Here is a 26,990-nt window from a genome sequence, read left to right as displayed (position 1 = left end):
AACTCCCAGAGTTTTCCCAACTCATGTCCATTGAGTTGGTGATGCTATCCAACCATCTCATCCTCTGTCATCCCCTTCTACTCCTGCCCTCAATCTTTCCCAGCATCAGGGTCTTCTCAAATGAGTCAGCTCTTCGCATCAAGTGGCCAAAGTATTGGAGTTTCAGCTTCAACATCAGTCCTTCCAATGAACACCCAGGACTGATCTCCTTTAGGATGGACTGGTTGGATCTCCTTGCAGTCCAAGGGACTCACAAGAGTCTTCTCCAAATCACACTTCAAAAGCACCAATTCTTTGGCACTCAGCCTTCTTCACAGTCCAACTCTCACATCCATACATGACCACTGGAAAAACCATAACCTTGACTAGATGGACCTTTGTTGGCAAAGTAATGTCTCTGATTTTGAATATGCTATCTAGGTTGGTCATAACTTTCCTTCCAAGGAGTAAGCATCTTTTAATTTCATGGCTGCGATCACCATCTGTTGTGATTTTGGAGCCCCCCAAAATAAATTCTGACACTGTTTCCACTGTTTCCCCATCTATTTCCCATGAAGTGATGGGACCGGATGCCAAGATCTTTGTTTTCTGAATGTTGAGCTTTAAGCCAACTTTTTCACTCTCCACTTTCACTTTCATCAAGAGGCTTTTTAGTTCCTCTTCACTTTCTGCGATAAAGATGGTGTCATCTGCATATCTGAGGTTATTGATATTTCTCCCGGAAATCTTGATTCCAGCTTGTGCTTCATCCAACCCAGCGTTTCTCATGATGTACTCTGCATAGAAGTTAAATAAACAAGGTGACAATATATAGCCTTGACATACTCCTTTTCCTATTTGGAACCAGTCTATTGTTCCATGTCTAGTTCTAACTGTTGCTTCCTGATCTGCACACAGGTTTCTTAAGAGGCACATCAGGTGGTCTGGTATTTCCATCTCTTTCAGAATTTTCCGCAGTTTATTGTGATCCACACAGTCAAAGGCTTTGGCAGAGTCAATAAGCAGAAATAAATGTTTTTCTGGAACTCTCTTGCTTTTTTGATGATCCAGTGGATGTTGGTAATTTGATCTCTGGTTCCTCTGCTTTTTCTAAAACCAGCTAAACCGTCTGGAAGTTCGTGGTTCACAGATTGCTGAAGCCTGGCTTAGAGAATTTTGAGCATTACTTTACTAGTGTGTGAGATGAGTGCAATTGTGAGGTAGTTAGAGCATTCCTTGGCATTGCCTTTCTTTGGGATTGGAATGAAAACTGACCTTTTCCAGTCCTGTGGCCACTGCTGAGTTTTCCAAATTTGCTGGCATATTGAGTGCAGCACTTTCACAGCATCATCTTTCAGGATTTGGAATAGCTCAACGGGAATTCCATCACCTCCACTAGCTTTGTTCCTAGTGATGCTTCCTAAGGCCCACTTGACTTCACATTCCAGGATGTCTGGCTCTAGGTAAGTGATCATACCATCGTGATTATCTGGGTCATGAAGATCTTTTTTGTACAGTTCTTCTGTGTATTCTTGCCACCTCTTCTTAATATCTCTTGCTTCTGTTAGGTCCATACCATTTCTGTCCTTTATTGAGCCCATCTTTGCATGAAATGTTCCCTTGGTATCTCTAATTTTCTTGAAGAGGTCTCTAGTCTTTCCCATTCTATTGTTTTCCTCTATTTCTTTGCATTGATTGCTGAGGAAGGCTTTCTTATCTCTCTTTGCTATTCTTTGGAACTCTGTAATCAAATGGGTATATCTTTCCTTTTCTCCTTTGCTTTTCACTTCTCTTGTTTCACAGCTATTTGTAAGGCCTCCTCAGACAGCCATTTTGCTTTTTTGCATTTCCTTTTTCTTGGGGATGATCTTGATCCCTGTCTCCTGTACAATGTCACGAAACTCTGTCCATAGTTCATCAGACACTCTATCAGATCTAGTCCCTTAAATCTATTTCTCATTTCCACGGTATAATCATAAGGGATTTGATTTAGGCCATACCTGAATGGTCTAGTGGTTTTCCCTTCTTACTTCAGTTTAAGTCTGAATTTGGCAATAAATAGTTCATGATCTCAGCCACAGTCAGCTCCTGGTCTTGTTTTTGCTGATTGTATAGAGCTTCTCCATCTTTGACTGCAAAGAATATAATCAATCTGATTTTGGTGTTGACCATCTGGTGAGGTCCATGTGTAGAATCTTCTCTTGTGTTGTTGGAAGAGGGTGTTTGCTATGACCAGTGGGTTCTCTTGGCAAAACTCCACTAGCCTTTGCCCTGCTTCATTCTGTACTCCAAGGCCAAATTTGCCTGTTACTCCAGGTGTTTCTTGACTTCCTACTTTTGCATTCCAGTCCCCTATAATGAAAAGGACATCCTTTTTGGGTGTTAGTTCTAAAAGGTCTTGTAGGTCTTCATAGAACTGTTCAACTCAGCTTCTTCAGCTTTACTGGTCAGGGCATAGACTTGGATTACCGTGATATTGAAGGATTTGCCTTGGAAATGAAGAGAGATCATTCTGTCGTTTTTGAGCTTGCATTCAAGTACTGCATTTCAGACTCTTCTGTTGACTATGATGGCTACTCCATTTCTTCTAAGGGATTCCTGCCCACGGTAGTAGGTATAATGGTCATCTGAGTTAAATTCCCCCATTCTAGTCCATCTTAGTTTGCCGATTCCTAGAATTTTGATGTTCACTCTTGCCATCTCCTGTTTGACCATTTTCAATTTGCCTTGATTCATGGACTTAACATTCCAGGGTCCTATGCAATATTGCTCTTTACAGCATCAGACCCTGCTTCTATCACTAGTCACATCCACAACTGGGTGTCGTTTTTGCTTTGGCTCCATCCCTTCATTATTTCTCGAGTTATTTCTCCACTGATCTCCAATAACATATTGGGTACCTACCGACCTGGGGAGTTCATCTTTCAGTGTCCTATCTTTTTAAAAGCCTTTTCATAGTGTTCATGGGGTTCTCAAGGCAAGAATACTGAAGTGGTTTGCCATTCCCTTCTCCAGTGGACCACATTCTGTCAGACCTCTCCACCATGACCCGTCCATCTTGGGTGGCCCCACACGGCATGGCTTAGTTTCTTTGAGTTAGACAAGGCTGTGGTCCGTGTGATCAGATTGGCTAGTTGTCTGTGATTGTGGTTTCAGTCTGTCTGCCCTCTGATGCCCTCTCTCAGCGCCTACCGTCTTACTTGGGTTTCTCTTACCTTGGTCATGGGGTATCTCTTCACGGCTGCTCTAGCATAGAGCTCCTTACTTTGGACGTGGGGTATCTCCTCACGGCCGCCACTCCTGACCTTGGACAGAGGGTTGCTCCTCAAGGCCGCCACTCCTGACCTTGGATGTCAGCCTCAGGTTTCTTACTTTTAAATTAGATATAATAATATATCCACCTTATATAATCGTGATGATTGAATGAGAAATACATCATCACATATATTGTAAAGTGTATCATGAAAAAATGGTGTGTAAGAAATATCCACAAAGTGAAAAGTGAAAAGTCTTAATTGAGGATCCCAGAGAGTCCCTAGGTGAGAGACTAAGTTGTTATTAAAACATGCTAAATTTCTCCTTTCTCCTTTCAAGAGTAGACCATCTGTCCACCCCTCCACCTAACACTGGCCGTGTGCCTTGCTTTGGACTCGGCCGGTCCCAGGGCAAAGACAGGAGAAACACGGATCACAGAAGCCACGGTGAGCTGATCCTAGATAACTCTTATAAGCATGTGGATGCCCATCAGACCCTCAGCTGACCACAGACAATGAGAACAAAGAGTTGTTGCTGTAGGCTACTGTGCTTGAGAGCAGTTTGTTAGGCAGTAATTTTGTGACATTAAGTAACTTATCTTCTCTCTCCATGGGGTGATCTTGGTTTCAGTTTACCTGGAAGTGATATGGTTTACACCTGTTTTTCAGTGTATCAATCTTTTTAACACTTTCTTAGATTTTTCCTTTTCTTTCTTTTTCTTCCTTTCTTCTTCTCTCCCTTCTTTTTATCCCTCCCTTCTCCCCTTGGGTGTCCAGCATTCTGGGCCCAGTAACCCCAAATGACCAATGCTCCCAGAGAAGGAAGCAGAAATCTGTCCCTGACAGCTTCTAATTTCTTTCTTTCTCTATCTCCATGGTTTTTTTTTTTTTTTTTTTTTTTGGACTTTTTGCCTTATCCCTTGAAACTTGCCTTTAACTGCGACTCTTAAGACTCCAAGGTTTGGGTCAAGAAGGTTCTCGTTAAATATTTTTAATGGCAATCTGTGATGGTGCAGTGTTTTGATGTTCTCATGAGGTCACAACTTGCATTCTTTTAAACGTCCTTAAACATCATGGCTCACATCGACTTAGAAGAACCTCTATTCAGTAGTGAGAAATGCCAACAATATGCATTAAAAACAAGATGCTCTTTTGTGTCACAAGCCAAGAAAAGTTTTTAGAAAACTTACTTCAAGGCCATATCATTACCTATTGCCAGCTACCAACTAAGTGGAAAGTGTTGAAGTCGTATCTCAAGTGACAATGCAGTGTTGTGCCTGTTCTTGATTATATAGGGCAAAAGTGATAAGTTTCAGGGACTTTCTGCAGCATGCAACTGTAGAAAGTCAGGGTGAAATGGTCACAAAGAGTTTTTGAGAAAGTTATAATTAGCTTCTGGTGCAAAGACCACCGTTTTCTCATTGTTCAAAGTGAATCTGATGCATCATGGCCAGCAAACATGCTACAAAGTGTTGTCTATAAACTGTGACTCATGTGTGGTACAAGAGTGTGCTTCTCTGCTGCATCTTTCTATTAGTCACATCTATCATTATTGGAGGTGTAACTGTTAATGCTTCAGGGTTAATACCTTTTAAAAATCACTCAGAGGAGAATGCTGCGGTCAATCTAACGTGACAATACATGAGTTGTCATGCAGGGGTCTTTGAAAACTAGTATCTATTTTTTAGTGTATTTAGTTTAGTAGTTTAGTATCTATATATATATATGTATAGATACTCCCAGGAATTGTGCAGCTAAAATGGGGGCAATTTGAAGATCACATATCTGGTAGCAATCATTCATGTAGTTCTCAGGACATGACCTTCCAGATTCAACTTTGATATGTGTAAGCAGTGCAATTACCGTTCGTACCTGACTGTGACCCTTTTCATTTTAGATGACACTGCTCCATGTATCATTTCCTTGAATTTACAGAGTCACCTGTGGGGAGGATAGAGCAAGGTCACAATTCTCCTAAGATTTCTATAGAAAAAATGGAAAAAGAGCCATATTTCCCCTTTTTAAGTTTTCTGCGCCCCCATTTTATCCTAAGTATGATCTAATAGGAAAAACAGTATAAATGTTAGATTCCTTCTCTGCCCAAAGCTGTTGAAGTTCAAAGGAAAATGAAATTGTGCAAACTTGATCAATTGAAAGGAGGTTCCCTCAGGACAAAGTGTCATCTTCCATCCTCGGCTATGGATAGGGCAATGGGAAGTTTTAGAACAATGTTGGAAAATTAAACATCTAATTAACCTCTGTTAATATTTTCCATGTGCCAGTTACTGGGCTAAATATTTAATATATATATTTTAAAATTTTGTCTAATTGACAAATCTGTAGATAGTATTATTATTCTTATTTTACCAATGAAGAAACTGATTCACTGACTTGTCAAAGACTGCAGGTTAGAAAGTTGTGAAGTTATTCTTTTTGTTCTGGGAAACTGGTTCCAAAACCATGCTTTTATTCCCTCTGCCATATTGCATTTGATAATGTCTAAATTCAATACTATCTAAACCTTAAGGAATCATTTGAGACATTTACGGAGCTTTTACATTTGAGGCCAAAGTTTATTTGGATCCCTAAATGTCTAAGAAGTATTAAAAAAAAAAATTGAGAATAAAAGGAAGACAACAGTGAGACACTCACATCACACATTCACACCCACTGATTAAAACAGTGAGGCAGTATTGTAAGGTGCAAGGTAATAAAGATTACAGAAAACAACCCATCTTATCTATGAGTACTTAGTATATGATGAAGCTAATAATTCAAATCATCAGAGAAAGAATAAATTATTTCCAAAGTGAGGCAAAAACATTAGCCAAGAGAATAGAGTCATATTTCACAACATACAGGATTTTAAATTTTAAATTCTGGACACATTAAGTGTATGTGTCATTTATTTAATACATATTTATGAAATATCACTATTACCTAATGCTATACATAGCAAGCATTGACTCATATCCAAAATGAGTCTTATGTCAGTTTTGTCATTTCAATAAAACTGATTCTCTTTGAGTCTAATTTTTTCACTCACCAAACATTTACTGAGCACTTTCACTGGGCCATGCACTAGGATTGCAGTCAATCAGCACAGTCTCTGCCTTTATTTACCAACTCTATTATTCTTCCATGTTTCCCATAGTACCCAGTTTCATCTTCAGAGTTTTGGATAGTCACTATGGCCGAGAACTTTACTGTATTAAAGCACATAGAAGAAAAAAAAAAGATGAAAAGGAGAAAGAGGAGATGGAGGAGATGGAGAAGGAAGAGAAAGGGAAAGAAGAAAGAAAAGAAGGAAGAAAGGGAGGGAAGAGGGAGAAAGAAAGGAAGGAAGAGAGGAAGGAAGACTATTGATTAACTGCTGCATTTAGAAGTATATTCTAGTTGTACAGGTACACAAACAAATTACTTCACTACAATGTGATAGATGCTAAAAATGATTTAATGACTGGCTGCTAAGGATGTACAGAGGAAGAGCGTTTAGCTGGATGTAGGGATCCCAGGAAGATTTTCTGAAAATCATGATGCCGGAGCAGGGTTCTGAAGGCCAACAGAAGTCAACCATTGGAAGAAAAGAATAGGTACAGATTGAATAAGTACATACTGAATTGACTGAATAAGTAATAAATGATTGATTGAATGGATCAATAAGTAAGAGGATGGAGGAATCAAAAATGTCTGTAAGTTCTGACCTCTCAACTTTTAATTAGCCATTGGAGAAGAGATAGAAACAGAGGGAGCCAATTATTCTCCCAGAACAAATCTAAAGAGAACTTCTCTGTTAGAACGCTTTTGGCTGCATGTAGCAGAATATACAGAGAAGGCAATGGCACCCCACTCGAGTAGTCTTGCTTGGAAACTCCCATGGACCGAGGAGCCTGGTAGGCTCCAGTCCATGGGGTCGCTAAGAGTCGGGCACGACTGAGCGACTTCACTTTCACTTTTCACTTTCATGCATTGGAGAAGGAAATGGCAACCCACTCCAGTGTTCTTGCCTGGAGAATCCCAGGGATGGGGGAGCCTGGTGGGCTGCTATCTATGGGGTCGCGGAGAGTCAGACACGACTGAAGTGACTTAGCAGCAGCAGAATATAGGACAAAACAAGGCATACATAGTAAATGAATCTCTAAGGATGCAAATTCTTAAGACAGAAATTTGGGTTGTTTCACAGGTCAGTTATACATCAGGCCTCTGGGCAATGTCTCTCTAGTTGTCTTGTATAAAAACAACAATCCTGGTGTGTGTTTCCTCCATTCTCACACTACTCCACCACACTACTCACTTCTGACACTACATGCATGGAAAAATCCACACATCAAACAATTCTGTGACAGAAGTATTAAAACTTGACATTTTTTACCTGGAACTACTGAAGACAGTGTCAAGGGATCCATCCCACGAGATTACACTCTTCCTACTACATACACACACACACACACACACTTCAGACACCAATTACAAGGCCACGTTGTTATCTGTGCTTCTGATCAATACTCTACAAATTAGAGGTTCCCACAAGCCCCTCTCAAGGATTAATTAACTTGTTAGTGTGGCTCACAGAATTCAGGAAACCAGTCTACTCACTAGATTTGTTGTTGTTCAGTCTCAAAGTCATGTCTGACTCTTTTCAACCCCACGGACTGCAGCACACCAAGCCTCTCTGTCCCTCACTATCTCCCGGAGTTTGCCTAAGTTCATGTCCATTGAGTCAGTGATGCTATCCAACCATCTCATCCTCTGCCACCCTCTTCTCCTTTTGCTTTCAATCTCTCCGAGCATCAGGGTCTTTTCCACTGAGTCGGCTATTTGCATCAGATGGCCAAAGTATTGGAGCTTCAGCTTTCTAGATTACCATTTTATAGCAAAAGATATTAAAAGCTACTAATAAACAGGTGGGAGAAGAGATATGTAGGGTGGGGACTAGAAGAGTCCTGAGCACAGGAGTTTCTGTCCTCATGAAGCCTGGGGTACATCATTCTCCAAATACAAGATTGCCTTCTGGTTTAACCTGGAAGCTCTCTGAAATGTCCTTTTGGGGTTTTATTTGGCAGCTTCATTACATAGACATAATCGATGAAGTCATTGGCCAGTGATGACTGAACTCAATCTCCAGCCCCTCTCCTTTCCCTGGGGGTTAGAGGATGCGGCTGAAATTCCCAATCCTCTAGTCAAAGTTGGTTCCCCTGGCACCAGTCCCTATCCTTAGAGGCTTTCCAAAAGTCACTTCATTATCATAAACTCAGGTATATGAAAGGGACTTGCTATATGCAACAAAAGACATTCATTTCACAGCTATTATGCAGTTTCAGCAACTGAGAACCAAAAGAAACATTCTAACAAAAAATACCTGTCATTCCATTAGGCCTGACTGTATCACATGACCCTGCTTAGCTACAATTAAGCCTTGAGAAAAAAAAGCATCTGGCATTTCAGTCTGTTTAGAGGGAATTGGATTTGACCATCATAGAAGAAGTGTGTTAGGTGAATACTAAAGAATTGCCAGCACGTACCTGTGATACCCTCTACATCCCAATAAGACACATACGTACATCAGTTCCTAAATATGAATAGTAAGGGATAATCATTTAGATGTGTTCTGTAACTAATACTATGTCTTACGTTCTCTTAGGCACAGGATTGGTCTCATAATAAAAGAAGTGACTTTCTGTTAAAGGGAATATAGATAGCAATGCAGAAAACATCTTTTCTCGTCACTGGTCTTCCACCTACGTCAACTTTGAGGAAATCAATGCTTCCACTATAAAGATGGTGCTGAGAGCAAGTGAACATCAATTACATGCTGGGCTCTTTACCAGGAACGTGACACACATCAACTCATTCATTTCCCACACTGACCCTATGAAGCAGCATTAGACCGGAACTGAGGCTCACTGGGTCAACTTTTGTCTCAAGTCAGAGAGCTGAGTGTCCATCCATGGCTCATTAAAGAGCATCCTTCTGTAAGAACATCCACCTGTCAGGAGGTGATTCCACATGTATCTAAATATGTTAGACATTCTTCAGACACAACTGAGCGACTGAACTGAACTGAACTGAACTGAGACATTCTTCTTTTGCAAGCACTCCTGCTGGGAATCTCAGCACTGAGGAAAGCAGGAGATGTCTCCTTAAGGGCCCCTCTTCCCAGATGGCTCAGTGGTAAGGAATTTGCCTGCCAATGCAGGAGCCTCGGGAGATGCAGGTTCCATAACTCCATAGACAGAGGAGCCTGGTCAGCTACAATTCATGGGGTCACAGAGTTGGACACAACTGAGCAACTGAGTGCACACTCACTTACTTATTCACTTTTTATATCATGGGGTCTCACATTGTGGTCCATCTTCCTAGTTCAGGATATTTACACAGCTTGTGCAATGATAACCATCAATCATACTTGAAACAACTATGAGAACAAAAAATACCAAGGGTTTGCCTGAGCTCTGCAGAACCTTTCATCTGAAAGATTATGTAATTTGTTTTGAACCTACACATTCATTACTCATTCAGCAGATATTAACAGAGCATGCCCTGGACATTTATAGATGTTTATAAATGTGGATCTGTGATCAGCCTTTAATTTACCAAATATTTCCTGATTTTCTACTATGTGCCAGATGTGGTGATAGATTCTGATAGGTTCAAAAAAAAAAAAAAAAAAAATCAACAAAACCTGGTCCCTGCCCTCAGGAATTCTGTGACTTGAGAATCATTCTTCAATCACTCCAGAAAAATAAATTAAAAATGTGTGCTCTGCCCTTTTCCCTAATGTGAGAGCATAATCACATGTATAAAGTCATAGAATATGTGCTGGTATTTCTGTTTTCACCCACTCCAGCTGCATTCTTCAGGCTTCTTTGCACTGTTCCAACCCCTGTGGCCTGTTGGATCTGAATTCCTTTGCCTGATGGCACCCAGTTGGGTTTGGCCAATGAGACTCACCAGTGGGAAACTAGAGCGGGAAGGGGATAAGACACAGCATAAGTCATTTCTTTTCTATTCCCTCTTGAGTCACCACTGTGTGTGTAGGAGGGACTGTGTCTGCTGGGGACTATGGCTCCCACTGGTGGCCTCCTCTAGACCCCTGGGTGGGTTCCTCCAGGGTTCCAACTCTCAATAGGCTCCAGTAATACTGTTTTTCCTTTGCATCCTTTCTGCCGTGGGAGTGACAATGGCTTCCGGACTTTATGGGTCTCTGGGTGCCTTATTCTTTCTTATTTATTCTCTTAACCTGGCACAGACAGCTGTAAACAGTCTCTGTGTTAACATTTCCTCATTTGAAACATCTGGGGTAAACGCTGTTTCTTACTGGGACCCTAGCTAATCGGAATATCAAAGCTGACCACATTTTAGGAATCATCTAATCTCCTTTCCATTTTACAGGGACAGAAATCAGGTCCAGACAGCATGGCACTTGAATGAGCTTGCCCACGGGAAGAATAAAACCAGCTCACCTGCCTATCCTGGCTCCTGTGACAACGCATCCCAGACCACCTCCTGGCCTTGTTTCCTCTGAAGGGGTGATCTTCCAAGTTTTGGACAGTGTTCCCTTCTGCCAGTGTTGAGTCCTGCAAGCTAAGGACATGAATGAACTGAGTCATCTCCACAGAGCTTCATTAATTTCAAGGCAATTTAAGATTTCTGAGTCATAGGTTTCAGCCACTTAAGACTTTCCCAGCCGGTACTGCATTTGCCCACACACATTTTTCTTTCAAGATCACATCTGGGTCTAGCTGTGTGGCTTGCCCACTCTTTATCAGTTTCAGAGAGAATCCAGCCTCATAGAGTGATCTGTGCTGGGCTATGCCTTTTCCAATTGCCGTGTGCAGTGGAGTTTGCACAAGGACTTAATGGAATTAGACGTCTATAGCTTGATCCAGACTCTAACCACCAGAGACACGCACATTTCCACATTCTATAGCCAACACCATATTTCACCCAGCCTCCCAAGGAAACTCAGTTCTACCATATGGTGACTCCACTCTCTGAATAATACTTAGCAACTCGATGAACAAAGAATGAATCATATCTTAGCCATCTTGGCCAAATATTGTTTCATATAGCCACGGCATTAGTAATATATATATTTTCTTTCTTTTTTTTTTTTTTTAAAGAGGACTTCCTGCAATGCCCACTGGAAATGAAGAACTAGACCTCACTGGAGGGAGACTGTACCATCAAAGTGTTCTCGCTCATTAGAGATCTTCAATTCCATATTATGTTGTGTGTATGATACATTCAGCATGTCTGCTTTTTCTTTTCCTTCAGAGCAGCTGCTGGGATTGAGCAACAGTCTCCCGGGGTAACACAGCAGGGAATCCTGGGGCATTTCCCAGACGCAGAAAACAAAGGATGTGTATCCATGGGGAGGTTTAGGCTGGAGCCTTTCCCTACCATCAGGGAGAATTCACAGTCTCAGGATCTGGGGAGGAATCTTAGCAAACCTCTGTGTGTGTGGTGGGGAGTGGGGAGGGGGTGGTGGGGGAAGGGTGGTGGTGTGGTTAGGTGATCTCAAGAAAGTCACTTTCTTTTTTTAAATTTTTCATTTTGTGGTTAGGTGATCTTTTTTGTTTTTAATTTATTTATTTTAATTAGAGGCTAATTACTTTACAATATTGTATTGGTTTTGCCATACATCAACATGAATACCCCACGGGTATACATGTGTTCCCAATCCTGAACCCCCCTCCCACCTCCCTCCCCATACCATCCCTCTGGGTCATCCCAGTGCACCAGCCCCAAGCTTCCTGTATTTCTCATCAAACCTGGACTGGCGATTCATTTCTTATATGATATTATACATGTTTCAATGCCATTCTCCCAAATCATCCCCCACCTCCCTCTCCCACAGAGTCCAAAAGACTGTTCTATACATCTGTGTCTCTTTTGCTGTCTCGCATACGGGGTTATAGTTACCATCTTTCTATATTCCATATATATGCATTAGTATACTGTATTGGTGTTTTTCTTTCTGGCTTACTTCACTCTGTATAATCGGCTCCAGTTTCAACCACCGTTAGGTGATCTTAAGAAAGTCATTTTCTTTTTTTAAATTTTTTATTTTGTATTGGGGTATTTTTTTTTTTTTTGCTTTTGTTTAGTCGCTCAGTCATGTCTGACTCCACGATCCTTATGGACTATATAGCCCATCAGGCTTCTCTGTCCATGGGATTTTTCAGGCAAGAATACTGGAGTGGGTTGCCATTTTCTCCTCCATGGGGTCTTCCTGACCCAGAGATCGAATGTACATCTCCTGTTTGTGTCTTATATTGCTGGCGGATTCTTTACAGGCTGAGACATCCGGGTAGAACTGATTAACAATGTTATGACAGTTTCCAGCGAACAGAGAAGGGACTCAGCCATACATATACATGTATCCATTCTCCCTCAGAGGCCCCTGCCATCCAGGCTGCCACATAACATTTAGCCGAGTTCCATATGCTACACAGTAGGTCTTTGTTGGTTATCCATTTTAAATATAGCAGTGTGTACATATCCATGCCAAATTCCCTAACCATCCCTTCCCCCCAACTTTCCCCCCAGCAATTCTCTAAGTCTGTGAGTCTGAAAATCACTTTTCTTTCTGAGACATAATAAAGAATAAAGAACCTTTGACAAACATTTGATAAACTGGAAGACAATAGGCAAAGGCTACCTCAACCATTTATAATGTGCAAGCACTGTTAGAGCCTTTTAGGTACTAAAATAGATAACCAACAGGGACCCATTGTATAGCACAAAGAACAATATTCAGTATTTTGTAATAACCTATACGGAGAAAGAATCAGAAAAGAATATAGATAAAAAACTGAATCACTTTGCTGTACATCTGAAACTAACACAATATTGTCAATCAACTATACTTCAATTAAAAAATGTAATCAGAAACAGCAGTAAGAGTCAGATACAATCCATTATTTCAATGAACTAACCAGTTGAAAATAGGAATATGCAGGGATTATTTTAATGAAATATGGCTCAGCTAAGATAGAGCTTTGCACAGTGGAGAGTCAGCTTAATCTGAGAATTCCTGAAAAAGCTGGTGCCCAAGATGAATCTTGCCAAGATTTATGGAGATGACAAAGGGATTCCAGACAGTCAAGAGCCTGAGTTGTAATTACTGGAGAATAGAGTGCATCACACAGAGTGGCCGGAAACAAGGCTACGTTAATAACTATGAAGAAATATTTGTTATAATTTTACTACAAGCACTGCTGTGTGGGTGCCTGGTCACTTCGTCCTGTCCAGCTCTTTGAGACCCCCATGGATGCCTCTGTCTATGGGACTGTCCAGCCTAGAATACTGGAGTGGGTTGCCATTTCCTCTTCCAGGGAATCTTCCCAACCCAGGGACTGAACCTGCGTCTCCCAAGTCTCCTCCACTGGCAGGTGGACTCTTTACCACTGTGCCACCTGGGAAGCCCACCAGCACTGGTGGTTTTTGAAAATCAAGAGAGGAATTTCCTGGAGAGCCCTCATGCTGTGGTAGTGCCTTTCCTCACATCCATGGCAACACTTGGGCTCATCTTCATGGGAAGTAGTTGGCTGTTAAGTGCTGATCTTAGAATTAAAGGAAAGGAACCATCCTAATCCATTGTTGTCTGGATGGAATTGCATTTTCTCATCAGGCACCCAGCGCTGTGACAAGAACAGAACAGAAGAGAAAGGAGAAGGTGCGGCCCTTCCCCTTGGGGAGCTCCGGATCCATTGAGAAAAGTCATGCTCACCTCATATAATCATGGCAGATTAATCTGAATTCATTGTACAGTCATCATCCCATGTTTCCATGCCCATCAGGAAAGAGGATCTTCCCCTAGCCAGATGCATCAGAAGGAGGGCTTGGGAGTCATTCAACCTGTGTTTATTACGTATCATCTGACAATAGGAATTATTTTACTCCTCTGGGAAAGACTTCCTAGAGGAGCTGGCTAGCTGACCCAGAAAGATGACTATACTACCTCATTCCAATTTTCTATTATACTGCTGCTGCTGCTAAGTTGCTTCAGTCGTGTCCGACTCCTAGCGACCCCATGGACTGCAGCCTACCAGGCTCCTCCGTCCATGGGATTGTCCAGGTAAGAGTACTGGAGTGGGGTGCCATTGCCTTCTCCTTCTATTATATTACTGAACAAAAAACTGACCTGATACTTAATGGTGGAAAACAACTACCACATTATTACATTATGATTTTGTGTGGCAGTAATTTGGGCAGCTGGCATAACTGTGTTCATTCAGTGGTATTCTGTTGGCTACTGGTCTGGTCTGGAGAGATCAAGATGGCTTTCATTCTCCTGCCTGGAGCTTTGCTAAGGTTTGGCTACACTGAGCCCCTCTCCCTTTCCATGTCATCATGTGAGTCTTTCTGTGGGTTTTCTCCAGGAGGGTAGTTGATTGGATTTATTGTACGGCAGCTCAGACCTCCAAGAGACTAAGAAGGAAGCTTTCAGCCTTCTCAAAGGCAAGACCTAAAACTGAGTCTGCATCACCTCCACAATTCTTTATTAATCCAAACAATCCCACACAAGTTTATATTCAGTGGCAGGGCACTGGAACCCACCTCCTATTGGGAGGAGTGTCAAGACTCTGTAGTAGTAGTAGCGTTAGTAACTCAGTCGTGTCCAGCTCTTTGTGACCCCATTGACTGTAGACCGCCAGGCTCCTCTTGAATTCTCCAGGCAAGAATACTGGTCTGCGTTGCCATACCCTTCTCCAGGGGAATCTTCCCAACCCAGGGATTGAACCCAGGTCTCCTGCCTTGCAGGCAGATTCTTTACCGTCCGAGCTACCAGGGAAGCCCCCTCTACAAGACTCTGTGTCCGTCTTTAGTTTGGTACATTTACCCCTCACTAAGGTCACTTCATGTGTGTGATGCAATCTTGGTGATTTACGGCCCAAGTAAACATGAGATAGGAAAAGAAAAGCAACCTCAGATGAGGAAATAAGGCTGTGTATGAGAGACATCTGTCATTATACTATGAGTTCATTAAACTATGATCAACTATGCTCTGCTCCAGACCTATTTATGGTGCTAGAAACATGGAAAGTGATCCATCAACAGAACTCAGTTAACTGACAGGCAATGTTTTTTTACTACATTTCTAGTTATATGAGTGACTTTCTCACACTGAACCTTCCAGGAAAGGTGCCAGGGGAATCTTATTGCAAAACTAGCAATTTATTGGGTTGACAAAGAGAACATTCAGTTAAGGAGATTTTGCAGAACACAATGGGATAATTCTAGTTGTGAAATGTGGACTTAAAAAGGAATCATTTAGAAACATCCAAGAAGCATTTGAAGGTTGGATGACAAGATGTAGCCTCTTCCATTCAAACACAGACTGAGGGTCAAGGGTGGGCCCGGAAGTCCAGGCAGATGTGGGACAGTTTCAGGTCTCCCTGCCCGACTCCAAAGGTCCATCACACCAGGCTTCTAAGAGACTGATCCAGAAAACAGTGGTAACACCCACCATGCATCCATCACTGTTCCAGCACAGCGGTTATAGTTCAGTTCAGTTCAGTCACTCAGTCGTGTCCGACTCTTTGCAACCCTATGGACTGCAGCATGCCAGGCCTCCCTGTCCATCACCAACTCATGGAGCTTACTCAAATTCATGTCCATCGAGTTGGTGAAGTCATCCAATCATCTCATCCTCTGTCATCCCCTTCTCCTCCTGCCTTCAATCTTTCCCAGCATTAGGGTCTTTTCCAATGAGTCAGTTCTTCGCATCAGGTAGCCAAAATATTGGAGTTTCAGCTTCAGCATCAGTCCTTCCAGTGAATATTCAGGACTGATTTCCTTTAGGATGGATTGGTTCGATCTCCTTGCAATCCAAGGGACTCTCAAGAGTCTTCTCCAACACCATAGTTCAAAAGCATCAGTTCTTCGGTGCTCATCTTTCTTTATAGTCTGACTCTCAGATCTGTAAATGACTACTGGAAAAACCATAGCCTTGACTAGATGGACCTTTGTTGGCAAAGTAATGTCTCTGCTTTTTAATATGCTGTCTGTTGATTATAGCTTTTCTTCCAAGGAAGAAGTGTCTTTTAATTTCATGGCTGCAGTTATCATCTGCAGTGATTTTGGAGCCCAAGAAAATAAAGTCTCTAACTGTTTCCATTGTTTCCCCATCTATTTGCCATGAAGTGGTGGGACCAGATGCCATGATCTTAGTTTTCTGAATGTTGAGTTTTAAGCCAACTTTTTCACTGTCCTTTTTCACTTTCATCAAGACGCTCTTTAGTTCTTCTTCACTTTCTGCTGTAAGGGTGGTGTCATCTGCCTGTCTGAGGTCATTGATATTTCTCCCAGCAATCTTGATTCCAGCCTGTGCTTCATCCAGCCTGATATTCTCATGATGTACTCTGCATATAAGTTAAATAAGCAGGGTGACAATATACAGCCTTGATGTACTCCTTTCCAGATCTGGAACCAGTCTGTTCCATGTCCAGTTCTAACTGTTACTTCTTGACCTGCATGCAGATATCTCAGGAGGCAGGTCAGGTGGTCTGGTATTCCCATCTCTTTAAGAATTTTCCACTGTTTGTTTTAATCCACACAGTCAAAGACTTCAGCGTAGTAACTGTAGTTATAGAGGGAAATTCAAACATGGCATTATATCTCCAGGGCCTCCAAGTCTCCAGATGGAAGCATTCTCTACCCACCCCTAGATTCCAGGGGAATGCTTGGGCATCTCAAGGTAGATCAAGATGGCAGGGGGCAGAGAGGATGAGATTGCCATTGCCCAGCCATGGAGCCACCATGCCAGAGGGAAGAATTCTTGAAGAATACCAGAAGTTGTATATATTCTCTCAACGTAGGCCTGCAGCAGCTAGCTTCCACCCCTTCCTACTAAACAGAATTATATTTACCCCAAGAATCTGGCATCCTACCCTAGAGAACAGAAAGGCAGACAGCTTCTAAAAAGGCTCCTAATAATTCCTGGTCTTCACACCTGGTGGAATCCTCTCTTGTTCTGTGGGATGGCCTTGGTGACTTGCTCTTAACAAGCAGACTATGGCAAAATGATGTCACTTCCAGGATTAGGCTACAAAAGACTTGGACATTTGTCTGGCTTGTCCTCTCTCTGGGTCTTCTCTGGTGTTTGCTCTAATCAAGCAAGATGCCATGCTGTCAGCTGCCCTTTGGAGAAGCTCATGTGATTCAGACTGGAGGGTGGTTTCCAGTCAACATCCAGGGAGGAAAGACCCTCAGCCCAACAGCATTCAAGGACTTGAATCCTATCAATACCTAAAGGAGTGACCTTGGAAGCTGAAGCTTTGGGGGGCAATTTGTTATGCAGCAATGGTTGAATAATACAAGTATATAAAAAAGAAGTGTATATATATATACATATATATATATATCTCTTCCTATTACACCATGTGATTTCTGGCTAATGAGGATCTTTCATCTTGAGGCTAGGGCAACATCTGGTCAGTGGCATGAAGTCCTAGCACTTAGCTCAGCAGTCACATTCCCCCACTGTCTGACAGTAAACTTGTCTCCCAGTTGTCCTCTGTATCCATAGGGTATTGGTTCCAAGACACCTCCCCAACTGCCCTTCAGATACCAAAATCCACAGATGCTCCATATATACATATAGTTTTTTTAAATTTGCATATAACCTATGAACATCTTCCTGTATACTTTAAATCATCTTTAGATTACTTGAAATACCTAATACAATGCACATGCTATGCAAATAGTTGCTGATGCCGGCAAATTCAAATTTTGCTTATTGGATTTTCTGTATGTTTTTTTCTCAATTATTTTTGATCCACAGGTGATTGAATCCATGCATGTGGAACCTGTGGATATGGAGGGCTAACTGTACTGTGGTCAGGGCTAGTCCTCACTACCTCCAGGCCCTACACAGAGCTTCATTCACCTGTCCGCAGTTCTCACCACACCCTACAAGATCTGTACTATGACGGTGCCATTTTAAGGAAGCAGAAACTGAGGTTTAGGGATATTCCGGAATTGACTGAAGGTCACAGAACTACTGAACTTCAGAAAAAGTGCACCATATACACTTTCCTGACCTCTTGAATATGATTGATTGACTTTTGTATCTCACTCTCTTCTAGATGGAGTTCCAGAGTCTGTCATGGGTCAAGGGCTGTGGTCTCTGAACAACTGTGTGATTTAGAAAGCAGCTTACTTCCCTGTAGCAAAATAGCCTAAAACCATATTTGCTAGCAGACTCTTTTATTATGCAAATGAAGATAATGAAGACTGAGGCTTGATGCTTACCTCATATTTAGAACAAGGGACTGTATTTCTTCAACACTCCTCCAGTTTACACCCCACCCAGGATCATACACCATCCCTCAGGTCCACACGTACAGATGGACCCATTTTCTAAAGTGTTGGGTTCATGGCTAGGAGTTACCTATTCAGTGAAGAACAAGTCTCAATCTTTCTGAGTTTTGGAACAAAATGTAAAAGATATAAAATTTCATGTTCTTCCAAGGGATACAAATTAGATATATGGGGAAAATACTATGAAATCAGTTATTTGTTCACAGTTTTAACACTCAAAGCACTCTTGTATATTTGAATGTGAATTACACAGATATGAATGGGACATATCATTCATTCCATCTATAGCTCACTGAACAGACTGCCACATAGCACTGAGTTTCCATACTGTGCACGCTCTGCTCCAAGCCCACCTGAGGATCCAAGGCTCACAAGGTGGAAACCACTATAATATAGATACTGTCTTTTTATTTAAATGCATTTTCCTGGTTTGCAACTATCCAGTGAAACCATCAAACAAAATTCTAGGTAAGGACCCTCAAATTGTTTTAAATTTAAAACAATATTTGGACACAGAAGGAAATAGAGGAGAGGAGAGGAAAGGACGCAAGGACAAGGCAGAGGAGAAGGCAGTGGCAGGAAGGAGAGCTGTGCTATAAAGTATCAGAAGTATTGGGTTTGTGGAATTTCACTGATGGACCAGTGGTTAAGAACACCTGCCCTGCAATGTAGAGGACACGGGTTCAATCCCTGGTCCGGGAACTAAGACCCCAAATGTTGTGGAGCAACTAAGCCTGCCTGCCTCAACTAATGAGTGCGTGTGCCACAACTAGAGAATCTGTGCGCCACAGTGAATAACCCCGCAACGAAGATCTTGTGTGCCACAACTAAAAGACCTGACGGACACAGACAAATAAACAGTACTGGGTTTGTGTTCATGAGCTAATTTCCTTGAGACTCAGTTTCTTCTGCTGAGGTTTGTAATGAAATCTCCTTTATAGAGCTATCGTGAGGATTAAATGGCACAAAATACATAAGAATGCTTTGCAAATTGGTGAGGCTATGGCACATATTCTTAATAGACCTTAATCTGAGCAATCAGGGCTGTCCAAGATCATGTGACTAATTGGCCAAGTTGGGGCCCAAATGGGATAAAAGCTCAACGTGTCCTTGTTCAGACCCTGGTCTACTGGTGACCAGCTTGTTTTTCCCAAACTGAAGGTGGGCTTTTAAAAGCTGAAGAGGGATGTAAATGATCATTCAGTTCAGCCTATTCCCTTTGTAAGGAGGGTATCGGTTACTTCCACTCCACAAATGGTAGGGGATTGAAGTGTCATTCAAAGGCCTAAAACTCAGAAACAGAGCGGGGTGCGGGGGTAGGGGTGGGGGCAGAGGGTGGGAAATCTTCTCCCTCGACATTTGTCTGTGTGCCAGGTATGGAAACACACACTAGACTTACCAGAACACCCTTCAAACGGGATCTATTTTTACAGTAACCTAGCACTGTGCTGCTGCTAAGTCACTTCAGTCGTGTCCGACTCTATGCAACCCCATAGACAGAAGCCCACCAGGCTCCCCCGTCCTTGGGATTCTCCAGGCAAGAACACTGGAGTGGGTTGCCATTTCCTTCTCCAATGCATGAAAGTGAAAAGTGAAAGGGAAGTTATTCAGTCGTGTCCAACTCTTAGCAACCCCATGGACTACAGCCTACCAGGCCGCTCCATCCATGGGAGTTTCCAGGTAAGAGTACTGGAGTGGGGTGCCATTGCTTTCTAGATAAATGTAAATTTGTAGCACTTGCTGGACTAGCTGGATTATTTTTACCAGTTTTCACTTTGTTTTATTAGCTGCTCTGCAATATGTAACAGGATGGCAGGCAATTTGCAATATTCAGAAAATTCCCATATACTAGGTATCCCATCCTCCTCTAATTTAATTTAAAAGGAACAACAGCAACAAAATTCTCCTATATTCATTTCACTTGTAAGCACTCAACAACTATTCCTTTGGTCGGGAAGAAAAACAACAAAACCAGGGCATGGGGAAAAAAATTGTTTCAACATGCCAATTTCTTTTGTATTTATACACTGGTCTTCTTCTAGTAGACCATTTATTCAAAGAAGAAAACAGACCCCTTACCTTGCCATGGTAAAACAAACAAATACAAAGTCACTTTTTAATAGGTACTGCTAGGAATCACCTTGGACATAAACCACCATTTTTCAAAGACAAACTGTTTAGAACAAATTGAGAAAAGAAACACTATTATGGAAGGATTGATTACAAGTGAGCAATTCAAGCCAAAGGTTTAGACATCTAAAATAGCCTGATGACGGGCAACGTGATGTACGTGAACCTTATTCATTCCCCTGCCCCCTTCTTCCCTCACACACACAGACACACACAGACACACACACACGTGAGCAGCACAGCCATTGAGTAATGGGCCACCGTGGAAAAAGGTAATGAGTTTTGCTGGGTCCTGGTCCTGGTTCCTTCATCTGAAAAGTGGGGGTAATAATATCTATTTTGATGGATTGTATAAGAAGCAGAGAGAAAGAAAGTGGCTGGTGTAGTGCTCAGAAGGCATAATTGAAGTATAATTATTATCAAAGTTAGCAAAAGAGAAGACTCGCAAAGTAATGGGGCAATTTATGACATGAAGCTTGGAAGCAAGCCACAAGTTTCATACCACTGGAAATGCATCTCTCCATCATGCTGCTGCTGCTGCTACTAAGTTGCTTCAGTCGTGTCCGACTCTGTGCGACCCCATAGATGGCAGCCCACCAGGCTCCCCCGTCCCTGGGATTCTCCAGGCAAGAACACTGGAGTGGGTTGCCATTTTCTTCTCCAATGCATGAAAGTGAAAAGTGAAAGTGAAGTCACTCAGTCGTGTCCGACTCTTGACAACCCCATGGACTGGAGTCTACCAGGCTCCTCCATCCATGGGAGTTTCCAGGCAAGAGTACTGGAGTGGGGTGCCATTGCCCTCTTCATCGTGACTGTATCCAAACCCCAGGGTCACAGTGAACTTGGCCAAATGCATCTCGGAGGACTGCAGCAGTGAAGCTGTGTACCCTCTCCCCTGGATCTCTCCCTTCCTCCTTGCACAGAGGAATGATGGAATCTCTTTCTAGAGTTAACTTAGAGGAGTAATTAGGGGCACTTACCTTCCTGGCGTCTGGTACTGACTCTGATGCCAGGTGATCTGCAGATACTGTCATCAGGAATATCTAGATTGCAACTCATGTCTTTACACCACAAACCTCATTCTTGACCAACCACATCCATGCCACCTTGATTTTGAACATACCATTTGTAAAACCTGAGGCAGCCATAAAACCAGATAAGAGAAGTAGGGAACATGATATGAACAAGCTAGAAGGAACACCTTGGAAAGGAGTAACTTCAGGGAAATACAGAGGTCCTAGTCATCAAGCAGGTGTCACAGACACCTATGTCAAGTCATAGACATAGAGGTAGAGTCCACAGAGTGGTGTGAGTGGGCCAGTGGGCACAGAAGCAAGAGGAGTGGGAGACGAAGTTGCTGGGAATTTCTTAAATTCCAACTCCCTTTATCTATGCCCAGGTTTTCAGGTATGGCCAAGAAGGTCATGTTTTGCACAATTCCAAGGGTGACACTCACAAAGACCTCAGAGGGGAATGGAACATTCTGCATTTGTGCAGATCAGCATATGGTAGCCACATCTACAATTTGTCCTGGAAGCCTGTCACAGATTTTTGAGCCTAGGTATGATGTGAGAGTTAAGAAAGAAGACTATCATCATCCATGGTATATATCAGCCTTCAAGTGACATAGTAGTCTCAAGAGTTGTTATCTGATCAACAAACACATCACTTAGTTTAGGGCTTCACATTTAGCAGGTACCTACTGAACATTTACTAGATGAATGAACTAATGAGAGAAGAAGTGAATTAAGGAGCAGTTACATGCATTTCAAGATAGAGGACACTCTGGAAAACATGCACAGCAGATTAGCAACCTATGGCAGCTGGATCTGACTGTTCCACAGAGTGGACTGGTTAATGTGTGCTGTGCTCAGTCGCTAAGTCATGTCCAGCTCTTTCCAACCCCATGGACTGTAGCCCACCAGGCAAGAAGAATACTGGAGTGGGTTGCCATTTACTCCTCTAGGGGATCTTCCTGACTCAGGGATTGAACCTGTATCTCCTGCATTGGCAGGCAGATTCTTTACCACTGAGCCACATGGGAAGCCCAGGGACTGGTTACTATTCCTCTGTAATTATATAATCCCTAGTTTAATTGCCATATCATCTTTTATCATAGCTACATAATTTGTATTTAACCATACCTACAACCCTATCTCATGGGCAGAGGAGCCTGGTGGGCCACCGTCTATGGGGTCACACAGAGTCGGACACGACTGAAGCGACTTAGCAGCAGCAGCAGCATACCTACAACTGTTACTTTAACAACTCCTATGCATTTTATAGATATTTTAGGCATTTTGTCTATTATTATTATTATTATTATCATTGCATGTTGAATTGTTTTCTATGGACATATTCAAATAATGACAAATATGCAAGACATTATGCTAGTTGCCTTATGTGCTGCTGTTCAGTCGCTAAGTTGTGACTCTTTGCAACCCCAGGGACCGCAGCCTGCCAGGTTTCTCTGTCCATGGGATTTCCCATGGACAAGAATACTGGAGTGGGTTGCCATTTCCTTCTCCAAGAGATCGTCCCCACTGAGGGATCAAACTTCCATCTCCTGCATCGCAGGTAGATTCTTTACCACTGAGCCACCGGGGAAACCCATTTTATAATTGAAGTATTTCAAATTCATCTAAGGTCATATACCTAAAAAGTGAATGAATGAAGATTCCCACAAAGATCTTCCTATTACATGTTTTTTTTTTTTTCCAATCTAAGAAGAATTACTGTGAATTCGGATAAAAAGATTTAAGGCACTAGGTATAAATTATGTAATTTATCCTGCACTACAGTAGTTTCCAAAGATCATGAATTTGGCCTTTAAGAATGGGCAGGACTGTGGCCACCATATAATTTCATCAGAAGTCATGAATGTACCATCAATCATGCATAGAATCCATTGCTGTGCTGTGCTTAAGTCACTCAGTCATGTCTGACTCTCTGTGAGCCCATGGACTGTAGCTTGCTAGGCTCCTCTGTCCATGGGATTCTCCAGGCAAGAACAGTGGAGTGGGTGGCCTCTCCCTTCTCTGGTTCATCTTCCCAACCCAGGAATCCAACAAGAGTCTGCTGAATTGCAGGCGAAGTCTTTATCAGCTGAGCTACCAGGGAAGCTCACAGCATCTGTGATGTACCACTGTGTTGACCACTTTCTCAGTCTCTCCAGGTGACAGGGCTTTCTCTTTCCTTGGAAGCCCACTGATATTTACTTCATATGACGTCCACTATGATCTTTCTAGAACCCCAATCAACCATGTCAATTCCCCGTTTAATGGTCGCATTCACTCTACATCTCTTCTACTTTGGCTGGTCTGTCTGTCCCTTCTCATTCTAATCCCAGTTCACTTTGCCACATGCCTGGCCACTGCTCCTAAGCTGCCAGTACCAAAGCTGTGGAGAGTCACTAGAAATTTCAGAACATCCCACTTCTTTGCTTCTGTACATTCTTTCTCTCCACCAGAAATGCCAATGACAATCTCTTATTTATCTTATTGTATGACTCATAGAACTTTTTCAAGATCCATGAGGATAGGAAATAAATTCTTTAAAATCATTGTATCTCGAAACTCAGTATCTGGTGCATGCTATGCTATGCTATGCTAAGTCACTTCAGTCGTGTCCGACTCTGTGTGACCCCATAGACGGCAGCCACCAGGCTCCCCCATCCCTGGGATTCTCCAGGCAAGAACACTGGAGTGGGTTGCCATTTCCATCTCCAATGCATGAAAATGAAAAGTCAAAGTGAAGTCACTGAGTCTTGTTCAACTCTTAGCGACCCCATGGACTGCAGCCTACCAGGCTCCTCCATCCATGGGATTTTCCAGGCAAGAGTACTGGAGTGGGGTGCCATTGCCTTGTCCATCTGGTGCATAGTAGGTTTCAATTAAATATTTGCTTTGGATAAATTCAAGGCGAAAAAAAATAATTTTTTCTGGAAAACTCCCTGAAGCCCAGGAAAAGTGGATGCCTTGATATCTAATAGCCATACTGTTATACAATGAAACGATGTATTTCCAAGTATTTCTCTGAAGCTGGACTCTGAGCTCCTGGGTGGCAGAGACTAAATCTTACTCATATTTGGATCCTTAACACCCATCCTAGGCTGGGCTTATAGTAAACCACCATAGATTTCCTGGAATTGAAAAATATAATTCTAAAGCAGTCACGTGAGCTGAGCTGGACGGTTGTTAGGCTTCTCATTTTACAGCTGAAAAAAGGGGTAGTCAGGGAGGAGAAAAAAAAATGTCTTGACTCAATTTTCATTGGAAATCAGAGGCCCAGACAGGCCTGGAACAGGGTCTCCTAAACTCCTAGTTATAAAGCATGTTGGTGGCCACTGACAAGGGAGGTTGGTGCCTTTCTTTCTGACTCCTCAGCGGAGGAACAGAGGACTGTTCCCGAGATGAGCACCAGCAGAGGACCCTCGATGGGCCGAGATTCATGAATGGATCCTGCTCACCACTCGTGGTGACGGCCTGGGGGAACACACAAGTCGCCCTAGGGTGAGGGACTGAGTGCCAGGAAGGTCTGCCAGAAGTCAGTTGGCGAGAGGGAGTCGGGAGACATGGGAGCACTTTCTTGACCCTTTTTTCAAACCCAGTGGCCCTGTGGTGGCCTGTCATACAGTCCGTGATCTCTTCTGCCAGCCTCCCAGGAATGGCTTATCTCTGGAGTTTGTGCATAATCATAAACTGCAAATATGTGGGCATAATCCTACAGAGCCCTCTTTTTTTGACTCAAAAGTGTCCTACCAAGGACTTCCCTGGTGGTCCAGTGGTTAAGAATCTGCCTTCCAATGCAGGGGATGGGTGGGGGGAATGGATCCCTGGTTGGGTGGGTGGGAAGGACTAAGATCCCACATGGTGCCACAACTAAGATCGGACACAGCCAAGTAAATAAATATTTTTTTAGAAAGTGTCCTACCATGGGCAATACATGATATAGTCCGCTTTTCCTCCCAGACTAGAAAATATGCATGTGCCTGCTCAGTCGTGTCCGACTCTGTGCGACCCCATAGACGGTAGCCCACCAGGCTCCCCCGTCCCTGGGATTCTCCAGGCAAGAACACTGGAGTGGGTTGCCATTTCCTTCTCCAATGCATGAAAGCGAAAAGTGAAAGTGAAGTCGCTCAGTGGAGTCCGACCCTCAATGACCCCGTGCACTGCAGCCTTCCAGGCTCCTCCGTCCATGGAATTTTCCAGGTAAGAGTACTGGAGTGGGGTGCCATTGCCTTCTCCGGAAAATATGCATACGTGCGTATAAAAGTTCAGAGTATTCTAAACTCCCCTTTCTCAGCTCCTTGGGCTTTTTTTTTTTTTTGGTCCCCAATCAGATTGTTTGGTTTACCAGGATACATTAGGTTAAGGCCTGGCAGTCCAGGCCTCTGTCCAAGTTCTAGCCTAAATCAAAGGACTGGCACCTCTTGCGGAAATTGGGAATAACTGGAGTGAACCTGTAGCCCTCACCTGATTCCCAGTGCCCAGTGACTCTGTGGTCCACGTGTGTTGAGGGAGGAAGCATAAAGAGAACTAGAGAAAGGGACTCAAGGAGCCCCACGCTTAGCAGGAGGTGTGCGCCAGCATTGTTTGCCTGGGCCAAAACCCTCTGGGCATGTCTTGGGAGCGGAAGAATTAGTGATTACCTGCGGTCTGAGTTAAAAGATGTCTTTGAGCTGGTATTCGGCAGGCAGAAAAATACTAAAAGCCTTGATGGTAGGTGGAGGGTTGAGGAGGACACCAACTAAAAGCAAGTAATCCGTTCCTTTTTATATGGGGAGGAGAGTGTTGGAAAAAGATAATGAAACTGATTTTTGAAACTCGGTGCGGCACCCCGCATGGCAAGCACATCTTCCAAGGACAAGAGCTATGTGAGCAGCGGTGTCCGGACGCTCAGAGGATGCCCAGCTTGCTGGGGAGGAGCGCCCGGGAAGATGAACGAGTTAGGAAGTCCACTCGTCACTGATGGAGCTTCTTAGGGGACTTGGTGGTGGGGCAGGAGTCGCCCCGCCGCCTGCAGCAGGGCGCGCAGTCAGCCGGTGGCGGCGCCGGGACCGTCCCTCCCTGGTTGGGTGCGCTACCTCCCCTGCTCCGGGCCCCGGTTGGATAAAGTACTTTGTTTACCTCACCCGGGCTGAGCCATCCTGGGGGGGCAGGGGGAAGGCGAGCGCCCGCGCCCGGAGCCAGGAGCTGCAATGGCAGTGGCAGCCGCCTGCGGGCGCGGGGAGCTGCCCGAGGACTGGCAGCGGCGAGGCTGATTGATGGGCCTCCGGCTCAATGAGGGGGGGCCCCG

The 26,990-nt window shown here is 43.2% G+C and overlaps 1 long non-coding RNA gene across 8 annotated transcripts in view; it reads right to left on the bottom strand.

The window, feature by feature from the left end:
- LOC113901553 overlaps positions 1 to 26,990 on the bottom strand; it is a 44,237-nt gene that overhangs the window by 16,860 nt on the left and 387 nt on the right. For 6 of the 8 annotated variants that reach the window (XR_003513471.1, XR_003513468.1, XR_003513470.1 and 3 more), the window contains exons 2-3: positions 10,697 to 10,817; positions 5,106 to 5,174 (exon numbers count right to left, since the gene is read on the bottom strand). This is a non-coding gene — a long non-coding RNA (uncharacterized LOC113901553). Of the gene's footprint in view, positions 1 to 5,105; positions 5,175 to 10,696; positions 10,818 to 26,821; positions 26,935 to 26,990 lie in introns of those variants that run through there. The other 2 variants (XR_003513472.1, XR_003513469.1) reach the window with 2 other exon arrangements.

The sequence above is a fragment of the Bos indicus x Bos taurus genome, chromosome 11 (genome assembly GCF_003369695.1).
Source record: "Bos indicus x Bos taurus breed Angus x Brahman F1 hybrid chromosome 11, Bos_hybrid_MaternalHap_v2.0, whole genome shotgun sequence".
Taxonomy (NCBI): domain Eukaryota; kingdom Metazoa; phylum Chordata; class Mammalia; order Artiodactyla; family Bovidae; genus Bos; species Bos indicus x Bos taurus.
Note: the sequence above shows the minus strand (reverse complement) of the source record. Positions and strands in the feature narration are given on the sequence as shown.